Below are 13,426 nucleotides of genomic sequence, written 5' to 3' on the forward strand. Positions count from 1 at the left end.
TACATCAGGAGTGGGTTAACATAAAATTAACATGATTTATGAATTAGGTAAGATTCATTTAACACGTTACTTCCTATTATGAACTTTGTATGCATCCAGAAGTATATATGCACTTTATGTCAATGTATAAGAAAAACTTAATTTTTTTTACAACAAAGAAGGATAATTTATGGATCAGGTTATATTGAAAATAAACATTTACTCTTTTTTTTAATCAAACTCCCATATACATCTGCTTTTCTAATGTACATTTTTTAATAATTAAAAAGTTATATACATACCATTAAATTGAGTTTGTAGGTTATATTTAGCTCTTTCTGGATAGTTTTGAAACTGTTAAGATTTGTAAAAACTAAGCACAAGAATGGTACACCACTCTCATTGAAAGCAACTATAAAACGGCAACCTCTTCAACTTTCCTCTCTATGATCATGTGAAAGGCAGCAAATGAAATCATGTCTTTCATTTATATTAGACTACTGTATCTCTACTTGTGAATGGTTAGCATCTGTTAACCCTTTCCCTCACAAAACGAGGTTCCAGTCTCCACGTTTTTGCGAACATTGCAGAAAAATTGCAAAACAAAATGGGAGTCAAAACCTATATTTAATTTCCTTTTTGTTATATTAAATACTGCACAACAGATTATTACATAGTCCTGAGTTGGAAATTAAAGGTTTCCATTACTTAAATAGTGTCATAACTTTTTTAAAAAAATGTTCTGTCTCTTTAACACCTTTCCCCCAATACACTCTTAGCTCAGTGAATCTAGCAACCCAGTGGAACCAGTAGGTCACAAGTTCACAGCATATTCTAGAAGGAACATGCTACTTTCAAATCTGATACAACAGGTGTGGTTTACTCCACAGATTCAAAAGCATATCCATGTTTGTATTACATTTCTTTTTTTAAACAACAGCCAATAATAGGACTTCTAGCTATTACATCCACCACACTACCTAATTGTATTCACTTACATGCTGACAGCATCCAATGAAATATATATTACCTACTGGCGGTCGCCAGTAGGTAGTTATAGTTAGGACCCCTTTTCCATAGGAAAACCTCAACATTCTATTTTGAATAACTTTGGCGCCGGTCGATGAATCCTCGCGAATTTCTCAAAATAGGTGGGGCGCTACGCTCCGCTCCTACCCTGAAAGTCTCGGGGGGATTCGTCAAGCGGGGGCTGAGATAAAAGGGGGTTCCAAAACGCGTTTTTCCCATGCATTTTTCCATAGGACCTTTAGAACGAGCTACAGCCCGAACGGCTGAACAGAATTACTAGAAATTTGGCAGAGAGGTAGTCCCTAGGTCAAGGAAGTACCTTTTGTAGGTTTGGTGTAAATCTGTTCAGTAGATTCTGAGAAAATAGCCTTTAAATCAATATATATATCTGAGCCCGCTTACGGTACGCTTACCGTACGCTTACCGTACGCTTACCGTAAGCGTACGGTGGCGTGCGCGAGCGCGATTCTGATTGGCTCTTAGATCTTAGTAAACATTCGAATCGGCCGAAACCAGGAAGCGGCGGCCGCCATTTTGTCTCTCGCACTGAGTGTTGTTTATCAAACAAGATGGCCAAAAACATGTTACGGGGCTGTTTTGACAACTCCCTCCCACATAGTCATGTTGAGGGAGTCCCCAAACATCCCCCAAGAGCAAAAACGGTTTTATTTTTTTTTCGGCAATTTCGCCGAGTACGCTTACCGTACGCTTACCGTAAGCGTACGGTAAAAAAAAAAAAAAAAAAAAAACACTATCCACACTTACCCCACCCCCTGTGCTTTTGGTGGCCATAGGCCACCAAATGTACAGGGCTTATTAATAGGTAAAAAAAACTAAATTTTGGCAACATGAAATTATAAAATCGAAATAAAAAAAACACTATCCACATTGACCCCACCCCCTGTGCTTTTGGTGGCCGAAGGCCACCAAATGTACAGGGCTTATTAAAGTTGATAAAAACCGTGCACGGAACGAACTGCGTTAAGTGGGCGCGCACGCCTCGAATGGCGTAAAGTAACTTAGCATTTAAAAAACCGTACAAATTCACTGAAAAAACCATAGGTTTCACACACGTTATAGTTAGGAATTACCATTTAAAAAACCTTGCAAATTCACTGAAAAAACCATAGGTTTCACACATGTTATAGTTAGCGGAAATTTTACTGATAAAAAAACCAGTGAAATTGCCCCGTTATAGTTAGTGCTGGCAACTATAACTCACGCAACCGCAATCTTCTGCTGATGACATATGTGTCTTTATGAAAAAAAAATATTTGTAATATATGTATAGCTAAAAATGTATGGAAGAAGACATGGGCAAATAAGTGTCTAAATACAGTATTAGCATCAGCAGAGGATTGCGGTCGCGTGAGTTATAGTTGCCAGCACTAACTATAACGGGGCAATTTCACTGGTTTTTTTATCAGTAAAATTTCCGCTAACTATAACATGTGTGAAACCTATGGTTTTTTCAGTGAATCTGCAAGGTTTTTTAAATGGTAATTCCTAACTATAACGTGTGTGAAACCTATGGTTTTTTCAGTGAATATATATATATATATATATATATATATATATATTCACTGAAAAAACCATAGGTTTCACACATGTTATAGTTAGCTGGACATTTTACTGATAAAAAACCAATGAAATTCCCCCGTTATAGTTACTGTAGGCAACTATAACTCACGCGACCGCAATCCTCTGCTGATGCTAATACTGTATTTAGACACTTATTTGCCCATGTCTTCTTCCATTAAATTTTAGCTATACATATATTACAAATATTTTTTTTTCATAAAGACACATATGTCATCAGCAGAGGATTACGGTCGCGTGAGTTATAGTTGCCTACAGTAACTATAACGGGGGAATTTCATTGGTTTTTTATCAGTAAAATGTCCAGCTAACTATAACATGTGTGAAACCTATGGTTTTTTCAGTGAATTTGCAAGGTTTTTTAAATGCTAATTCCTAACTATAACGTGTGTGAAACCTTGTAGGTACCACTAAAAAAATGACTTCATAAACACAACAGCTCTTTTTAGAGCTCCCTAATATCTAAACTCTTAAATCTGCTTTTCATTTATTTATTTTTATTTTTTTTACCGTACGCTTACCGTAAGCTTACCGTACGCGTACCCCGTGATTTTTTTAAAAATCAATAAATGTTTTTTTTGTACTTTTCTGTCCTTCTTTGACCCCCTTACAAATGTTAGGGGGTCTGTAACTCTCCTCATTGCCCCCTTTCCTTGTTTTCACTCTTTTTTTTCAGAGTGAAATACACAAAATGGCGGCCGCCGCTTCCTGGTTTCGACCGATTCGAATGTTTACTAAGATCTAAGAGCCAATCAGAATCGCGCTCGCGCACGCCACCGTACGCTTACCGTAAGCGTACGGTAAGCGTACCGTAAGCGGGCTCAGATATATATATTGATTTAAAGGCTATTTTCTCAGAATCTACTGAACAGATTTACACCAAACCTACAAAAGGCACTTCCTTGACCTAGGGACTACCTCTCTGCCAAATTTTGAGTAATTCTGTTCAGCCGTTCGGGCTGTAGCTCGTTCTAAAGGTCCTATGGAAAAATGCATGGGAAAAACGCGTTTTGGGACCCCCCTTTTATCTCAGCCCCCGCTTGACGGATCCCCCCGAGACTTTCAGGGTAGGAGCGGAGCGTAGCGCCCCACCTATTTTGAGAAATTCGCGAGGATTCGTCGACCGGCGCCAAAGTTATTCAAAATAGAATGTTGAGGTTTTCCTATGGAAACGTGGTCCTAACTATAACTACCTACTGGCGACCGCCAGTAGGTAATATATATATATATATATATATATATATATATATATATATATATATATATATATATATATATATATATATATATATATATATATATATATATATATATATTTAAATGATAGCACCTCCATTTTTACTGCTTTTCATTTGGAAAACTACCTCATTCAGCTCCATCCTTCTCCTGACTGCTATCACTCCTTCACTTCAAAATGCTTACAGTGTGGATTGTTGGCCACAGCTATGTCTGTTGGGCTAAAGAGGCTGCAAAAAAAGAGAGATATTGACACAAACTTGGGTTTGCCAAATGAGGAGATTACTTGGGGGCATATTATCAAGAAACAGAGTTAAAATTATCGCCGCTTTGGTGTCAATATGGGCTTCTATTGGAATTCTCCAGGGCATATTATCAAGCCCATTATCACCGCTTTAGCAGCAGTTTTCTGCCGCTAAAGCGGTGATAATTTTAACTCCGTGCTTGATAATATGCCCCCAAGTTTGGCCACAGAGAGTTAAAGTTCCATCAGTTGCTGGCTTTGGTTAAAACCATTGTGGTTTGCCGAGCTCCTCACCTCATGATTGTGCACTGCGGTGGCAATGACCTAGGCACATTGACTGGAGTAGGGCTGTAAATCCTAATGAGAAATACTTATGCCGAATTGATGATGCTTTTCCCTCACGCTTTCTTGGTGTACTCTAACATATGCCAAAGACAGAAAGGGAAGTGTTTTACTCAATTCTGTCCTCTGATTGACAAACCCAGGAAACATGATAATAAAACTGTGTCTGCTATTCTAAGAAACCATAACATGGCTCTGTCTACAACAACAACCTGCATTTTAACATGTTAGGGATCTATAAAGGCGATGGTGTTCACTTCACAGCCAAAGGGAACAGGGTGCTTCTAAGCAACCTGAAACTTTGTATACAGTCTTATCTATAGATGTCTTCTACACACTCTCAACACAAAGGCTCTTGTCAGAGTCACCCAGGTGCCCACAATTTTGTTCATTTACTTGTTAAATAATTTTATTTTGAATGTTTAAACTTTGCGATGAAGCGATGATTGCGATCACACCGCGAAATTGGAAAACAAATGCAGACATTAAACGACCACCAACAAATTAAAAAGTTTAACTTAAAAAATTCATTCTAAATATTACAATACACACATTGCTAACTACATCACTGCTTAAAAAAATCTTTGTACACATATAATTCTAGTAATTTAAAAAAAAATATGTTTGAACCCTATTTTCTGTCTCCATGATGACGCAATGTATGCGAGGAGTTTGGTACCCCTGATGATCATGCCTTTTATAAGAGGAGTAAAACACATATATGCACACATTTTACAGTATTTTAGACACTAGGGGGCAGATTTATGTTCCCTGGCGCATCCCTGCAAATCAGCATGGATGCGCAAGGGAAGATGCGTCACGCAAGTTTGCCCTTGCGCCACCGCAGATGCGCCGCATTTACAATGCGGCGCATCGTGGCGCAAGGACAAGCAGATACGTGACGCATCTGCCGGCGTAAGGTTGGCGCAGTGCTGAAGTTGCGTCGCAAGCGCGACGCAACTCCAGCACTGTTCCAACCTACCCTATCCCTGACATGGTGCGTCAAGCCTTATGCCTGCTTCAAGCAGGTGCAGGGTTTTGACGCATCAGTGTTGGGAAAGTGACTCAGTGAAATCTTATAGATTTCACTGAGTCACTTTTCAGGGGCGTTCCTGCGATGGAACGCCCCCCCTGAGTAGACACGCCCACGTGAAACCTGACGCAGGTTTCACGTGGCGCAGGGCTTTACACCGTGACGCATCCCCATAGATGCGTCACGATGTAAATGGGGTGCAACGTGGCGCAGGGTTTACGCCGCCGCTGCGTCACAAAAGGGACGCAACGGCGGCGTAAAAGGGGCACAAGTCCCTCATAAATCTGCCCCTAGGGGTTTATTACTGCACTGTTTTAAGTCCTATTTTAATAGGGAGTTTGTATATAAAAAAATGTAAGCAAATTTTCTCAATAATGCAGAGCGCCGCAATGATATCAGTACCCAAAATCACTGCAATACATCACTAAATGACAAAACAAAAGCAGACATTCAATAGCCACCACCACATACAAAACTTATAACTGCAAAATAGATTATAACCAACACACTAAACATATTACTATCCAAAGGAATCTATAATAGCATGTATAATGCCTTTAATATCTCTAGAACATTTTCAGTAGAATCTGTGATGCATGTACCACAGTATTAGTAAGTCTCTCATTCACTGTATAAGTATTTGAGTAGATCTGTGAGATGGTGCATCAGTCAATCAATGGTTCTGTAACAAACTGCATGACTGTCTCAGTGCATCTATGAGTGGGTGCATCTGTGTTCCAATCTGAGTATATGACTGTGTGACTGGATCTATGAGTCAACACATGAGTGTGTAAGTGGATGTCTGAGAGGGCGAGTGAGTGGATGCATGACTGTCCGAGTAGGTTTGTGAGTGGGTGCATGAGTCTGTCAGTGGGTCAATGACTGGGGGCGTTAGTGTCTGAGAGGTTCTGTGAATGGGTACCTGGGTCCCTGAGTGTGACTGTGAGCGGATGTGTCAGTCTCTGAGTGTATCAGTGACTGGGTGCATAAGTCTCCAATTGGGTCTGTGAGTGGATGTGTGAGTGACTGTATGGGTGTGTGAGTATCTGAGTAGGTACGTGACTTATTGTATGAGCATCTGAGTAGATCTGTGAGTGGGTGTACGAGTGTCTCAATGAATCGGTGAGTAAGAGCATAGGTGTCTCAGTGGGTGAGTGAATGGTTGCATATGTGAGTGTCTGATCACCGCAATACAAAATCACAAAACAAAAGCAGGCATTCAATAGCCACCACCACATATAAAACATTCAACTGCAAAATAGATTATAATGAACACACTAAACATATTACTATCTAAAAGATACTTTAATAGCATGTATAACTCCTTCAATATCTCTATACCATGTTCAGTAGAATCTGTGACTGCATGCATCACAGGATTAGTAAGTCTCTCATTCACTGTATAAGTATTTGAGTGGATCTTTGAGATGATGCATCAGTCTAATGATGGTTCTGCAACACACTGCTTGACTCTCTCAGTACATCTATGAGTGGGTGCATCAGTGTCCCAATCTAAGTATTTCACTGTGTGACTGGATCTATGAGTTAATATGTGAGTGTGTAAGTGGGCGTCTGAGAAGGTGGGTGAGTGGATGCATGAGTGTCTGAGTAGCTCTGTGAGTGGGTACATGAGTCTTTCAGTGGGTCAATGGTTGGGAGTGTTAGTGTGTGAGTGGTTCTGTGAATGGGTACATGAATCCCTGATTGTGACTGTGAGTGGATGTGTCAGTCTCTGAGTGTATCAGTCACTGGGTGCATTAGTCTTGAATTGGGTCTGTGAGTGGATGTGTGAGTGACTGTATGGGTGTGTGAGTATCTGAGTAGGTGGGTGGGTGGGTATACACATGTCTGAATGGGTCTATGAGTGAGAGCATAATTCTCTGAGTGGGTGAGTGAATGGGTATGAGTGTCTGAGTGGGTCTATGACTGAGAGGACGAGTATCTGGGTGTGAGTGATTACATTTGTCTTTTTGCGGGTGAGTGAGTGGGTGCATGTATATCTGAGTGAGTCTGTGAGTGGGTGTGAGTCTCTGATTGTATACGTGAGTGCATAAGCCTCTAGGAGGGTCTGTGACTGAGTGTGTGAGTGAATGTATGGGTGAGTGAGTGGGTGTATGAATGTCTGTATCTCTGAGTGGGTGTATGAGTGTCTCAGTGGGTCTGTCAATGGGTGTGTGAGTGTCTCAGTGGGTCTGTGAGTACATACATGAGTGTGTGAGTGGGTCTAAGTGGGTGTGTGAGTCTATGAGAGGGCCTGTACATGGGTGCATGACTCTGAATGAGCCTGGAAGTGGGTGCTTGAGTATCTCAGTGGGTCTGTGAGTGGGTGTAAGAGTCTCTAAAAAGGTGGTGAGTCTTTAAGTGGGTCTGCAATTGAGAGCGTCACTCTCTAAGTGAGTCTGTAAGTGGGTGCATGAGTACCTGAATGGGAGTCTGAGTGAGTGCATGAGTATCTGACTGGTTATGTGACTGGATGTATAAATGTGTGAGTAGGTATGTGAATGGGTGCATACGTGTCTGAGTGGATATGTGAATAGGTACATGAATCTGTGACTGTGACCAGCATGGGTATATATATAGATATAGATACTTTGTTTTTTAGATTTCCACCAATATTTGAGAAGATATTGTAATGTCCCCGTGATGGTACACGGGTGCCATACTGGCTGTTGTGGTGCAAATATCGAGTGTGATTAAAAAAATCAATTTTGGACATATAATATGTGCCACTAACACCCCCATTTCTCACACATGAGATCAAAATATCTCCACCTTGACTCCTTATCTTAGGTTTGACACACATTTTCAGCCCCAGGAACCATTCTCGATCTATAAAATGGCGGCAGCAACTTTCTCTTCAGGTTCCATCCAGCCAATCAGAGGATTACCGCTAATGCGCTTTTACAATTTACCTCGAACTCATCGCAATGTAACCACGAGCACAGCAAAACAGCTGCAACTTTCTGTTCAGGCTGCATCCAGCCAACCACAGCATTCACTCTGGCACGCGCTTTCGCGATTTACCTTGAACTTGTTGTGATGTCACAGTGATTCCCGCAAAACAATTGCGAAATATCTATGGCCAAAGATATCACTATATTGTTCAGATTTAATTTCACAAAATCGTCTAAACAGATTTCCTCCAAATTACATAAAGCACAATCTGCGTAACAACATCTACCTTTCTGTCAAATTTGGTGTAATTCCATCCAGCGGTTTGGGCTGCAGGTTTGACAACTCGTTCCTATGGGAATTAACATTTCAAACGAATCCTGATTAAGCAACCCTATTTCTCAGTCTCCACTGCATGTATCACCCCCCCCCCAATCTTTCCATGACACACAGAACCTACTTTGACACTGATTTGGGAACATTTCATGAAGAATGCTCAAATGATGGCAAAGTTATAGGCAAGTAAAAAAAAAGTCTCCTATGGAAACTAGGTCCTAACTATAACTACCTACTGGAGACCGGCAGTAGGTTTTATATGTGTATATATATTAACCCTTCAGCAAACCCACTGGGGTTAACATTGTTTTTAATGGGAGGCGTGTTCAGCAGAACCCACTTGTATTTAATGAGAAGGGACTACAAAGACCAGGGAGCAAACGTGCACAAGCCTACTCTGCGAGACCTCTAGGACCACTGGGGTGGAATTTTATGTAAATAAAGAGGCGTGTTCAACTCATTGCAGGAGTACGTCCTTCTGTTGCCAATGACCAAGGAAGTGTAATTCCAAAACATGTTTGGTGCGTGCTGGGAGGTGAAGGCTGGCTCCACTTCTGCCCTCACGATGGAGGTTCCAGTTCTCCGGGTGTGGCCTTTCCAGTTTTGATTTATAACTTTAACATTCTGTACTGATGTAGATTGTCCATCTCTGGCTACTTATATTTTCTGATGTTATTTTAACGACTCTCTAGTGAGTAATTTCTGATGTTCTTATTTACTTTCTTTTTCTTTTTTATCTTCATAATTACGTGGGTCATTTAATAAATTGTTTTACAGGTGTACATAAAGTTCTTCATCCTGGTTGAGACCTCTAGGGTCTAAAGTCCTGAAAGTCACTATATGTTTGACTCCTTTTGTCGCAGAAGTTTTTCGGTATTGTCTTCCCTTTAATGATTGTGGGATTTGTTAAATGGCCCAATATTTTAAGCATTCCCATTTACTGTCACGTTGTTTCTCCATATGCTTGGCTATAGCATTCGAGCGATCCTTGTGTTAGGTAGCTCGAATGTGTTCAAGAATTATTTTCTTCACTTCAAAGCTTGAAAGTAAAACTGGCTCACTAGAGAGCGGTAAATGAATAGATGGATTAAAAGACATTAATCATTTGTAGCCGTAAATGTGAACTGAGCATGAACAAATCACTTTTAGAAACTGCACTAAGCACTTGTAAATATGTAAACTACACTACCCACAATGCACTATAACAAAACAGGAAGTAACTGTGTGTTGATAAAAACAATTAACACCTATGTTCCTGTGTAACATCATCCAGTGAACAAGGTCCAAGTGGCTGGACCGTAACCAGTTGGGCATGACGGTTAACATCTGACAATAAACCTGCTTTTATTCCTGCAATCGAGTGAGTGCGCTTCCTTCTTGTCGAAAGGCAAATCTTGTTTCAATTATACCGGCATGGCTCTGCCAGACGAAAAACGCACCGTCCCCAACTTGGGAGCGCCAGCGTCAACCTAGTGGGCCAGCTTCGGAAATATATATATATATATATGTAGGTAGATATAGTTAGGACCTTTTTTCCATAGGAAATCCACAACATTCTATTTAGAATAACTTTGGCGCCGATTGACAAATCATCGCAAAATTTTCCAAACTTTTGCCCAGCTCCGGTCTGCTCCTATCCTGCAAGTTTCACGGTGATTCGTCAAGCGGGGGCTGAGACAAAAAGGGGGGTCCCAAAACACGTTTTCCCCATGCAATTTCCTATAGGACCTTTACCCGCAGCTACAGCCCGAACTGCTGAACGAAATTACACCAAATTTGACAAAGAGGTAGTCTTTAGTTCAGATTCATGCCTTTTGCTTAAATGGTGTAAATCCATTCAGTAGTTCCTGAGAAAATGACATTTAAAAGTATATATATATATATGGCCTTCGAGGATCCGCGCACCCAGCGAGCACCCTGCCGTGCACGAGCTGTATTCTAATTGGCTGTCAACACTCCAAATCAGGAAGTGTTGGCAGCCATCTTGTGCCTCGGTAGAACCGGGACACAAGAAAACTAAAAAACAAATGCAAAAAACGCAAAAAGGGGGCAGGGTAGAAACACCCTGACCCCCTAGGCCTGCTCAGGGGGTCCCACAAGGACCCCCAGGGCCAAAAAAAGCATTTTTTAGAAAAAAAAGAAAAATCGGCGAGATTCGTGGACCCAGCGCAAATTTCGTCCGAAAAAATATATATAATTCAGAGCGGGCTCCCGCGCTGAATATGCTAATTTGCCCCCAGGGGCATATTGAAAAATTAAGTGTGGGGTGGTCCCAATCCCCCCCACACTGCCCCGGGGGACCATCACCCCCTGGGGCTCTAACGTAATATCGGCGGGGGCCCCCGGCCCCCCCGCAACCCCGGGGACCGCCACCCCCGTGGCTTCTTTAAAGTGAGGGGGAAACTCTCAGGCCCCCCAGCCCCGGGAACAGCCACCCCCGGGGCTTTAATACATTTGGTGTGGGGGGCTCTCATGCCCCCCCAGCCCTGGGAACCACCACCCCCCGGGGCAACTTCACAATGTGGGAGGGGGCCGTGAGGCCCCCCTCCTGGAGCCTTGTATAGGCCCTGGGGACCGTCACCCCCCAGGGCTGGCTTCTTCAGTGTCCCGGGGTACCCACCCCCGGAACACTGCTGTTTGCAATGGCAGGGCGGGAGCCTCGCGGCTCCCACCCTGCCATTGCAAACTGCTTTGCTTCATGGAGCCGGCGGGACCGTGGGGGGATTGGAGTCCCCCCCATGGTCCCCAACGGTGAGGGCCAGCCCCGGGGGATGGGGTCCCCGGGGCTACCAGTGGCCCGGGAGGGGGACCACGTGGCCCCCCTCCCCAATTAACATAAAAAACATTTTTTTTAAATGGCCGGAACTGGGGGATGGGGTCCCTGCGGCCTTGAAGTGGCCTGAGGAGGGGGGCTACGAAGCCCCCCTCCAAAATAGAAAAATATTTATAAAAATTGGCCATGCCCCGGGGGATGGGGTCCCCGGGGCAAGAATTGGCCACGGGAGGGGGGCCACGCCACCTCTTTGCACCACTCTGCAAACACGCCCCCTGGCACGTTTGCAGAGGGGGAACTAATTCCCCTTGAATTCTGGGGGTCCCTGGGGGCCAACTAGCCCACTAGGAACCTCCAGTATGCGCCAGGGGGCTGCGTTGCAGAGAGGTGTAATGAGGCCATGCCCCTTTTTACACCTCTCTGCAACGCAGCTCCGTGGCACTTACTGGAGGTACCTGGTGGGCTAGTTGGCCGCCAGGGGACCTCACGATTCAAGGGGACTTAATCCCCCAATTTAAAACGCGCCACGGGGCGCGTTTGCTCAGTGGTGAAGGTAGGGGGCAGGGCCTGAGGTGATATGTGTGCAAACACGCCCTGTGGTGCGTTTTACGTTGGGGAATTCATTCCTCTTCAATCCAGAGGTCCCCTAGGGGCCAACTAGCCCACCAGGTACCTCCAGTAAGCGCCACGGAGCTGCGTTGCAGAGTGTTGTAAAAAGGGGCATGGCCTCATAACACCTCTCTGCAACGCAGCTCCCTGGGCATACTGGAGGTACCTGGGGGGCTAGTTGGCCCCCAGGGGACCGCAGGATTGAAGAGGAATTAATTCCCCAACTTAAAACGCGCCACAGGGCACACGTCACCTGAGGCCCCGCCCCCTTCCTTCACCATTGTACAAATATTCCTCTAAAAGCAGCCGAACTACGAATTCCAATTTACTCACCTGTTATCAGGAGAGAACCCAGTGCTGCATCTTTTAGCCCAGCTCTGACCCTGGAAAGTAATTCTAAGCGTACTTACCAGTAACTTGTATTTCCTTCCATAGGAATCCATTGTATGGTTTTCAGCAGAAAAGTTTCTAAGTGTCCATTTTTGAAACGTACAAATATTCCCATTATTTTCAGATCTGCATTACAGCTGAGTGCGGATGAACTGCGAGGAATCACAAATGGAGCTCGTGGTGTGACCTATAATAAGTGAGCTGGTACATGGATCCATGGCTCAATAAGGGTAAATAGTGAACTTGAGCGTGAGATATAAATAGATCCATGAGAGATAAAGCGGCAATCTAGTGAGAATTATGTGTGTTGTGTGTGTTTTTACTTTTGGCAGTCCCCGATTGAAAGGCTAAGAGGTGTCCCCTATCGGTGCCAAGCGACTGTATTTGCCCTGAAGAAATCGCTACAAGTAATTTGGCGATGAAACATGTTGGCATAATACTAGGGTATGCACAGTAAGCAACCTTTTTAAGTTTTGAATTGAGTGCACATATAAGGAGGAATAAAGTTGGTCCTATAGAAAGTGCATCCACTTCATTTTTTAACTTCACTTTTCAGTCGCATTTTGGTATGTGATGTTTGCACTATATACCTTCACACTTTGGGTTTAACTTTGTGGACACTGGATCTATTATTTATTATTTTTTGGGACAAGATGACAACCGATGATGATAAAAGTGGGCAGAGCTGGTGAGTACCAATCAGCAAGCTCAATTGATGTTGCGCACGTGAGGTGTCATCTTGTTTCTCTCACATTTTTTCAAAGGATTGTAAAAATATTTGGTATAATTAATGTGGGGTTCTTTCACTAAGAAGGTCATTAGTGGGGATTGCCTTAAGTAAAACCTTTTTAATTAGCTGGTCTTTCAAAAAATTAAAAAATTACAAAATTGAAGGTGAACGGCTGTTGGTGGCTACCTCAGTGTGAGAAAGGGGAGGAGTACAAAATACCCTAAGATATAGGGA

The sequence above is a fragment of the Triturus cristatus genome, chromosome 5_2, assembly GCF_964204655.1.
Source record: "Triturus cristatus chromosome 5_2, aTriCri1.1, whole genome shotgun sequence".
NCBI lineage: Eukaryota > Metazoa > Chordata > Amphibia > Caudata > Salamandridae > Triturus > Triturus cristatus.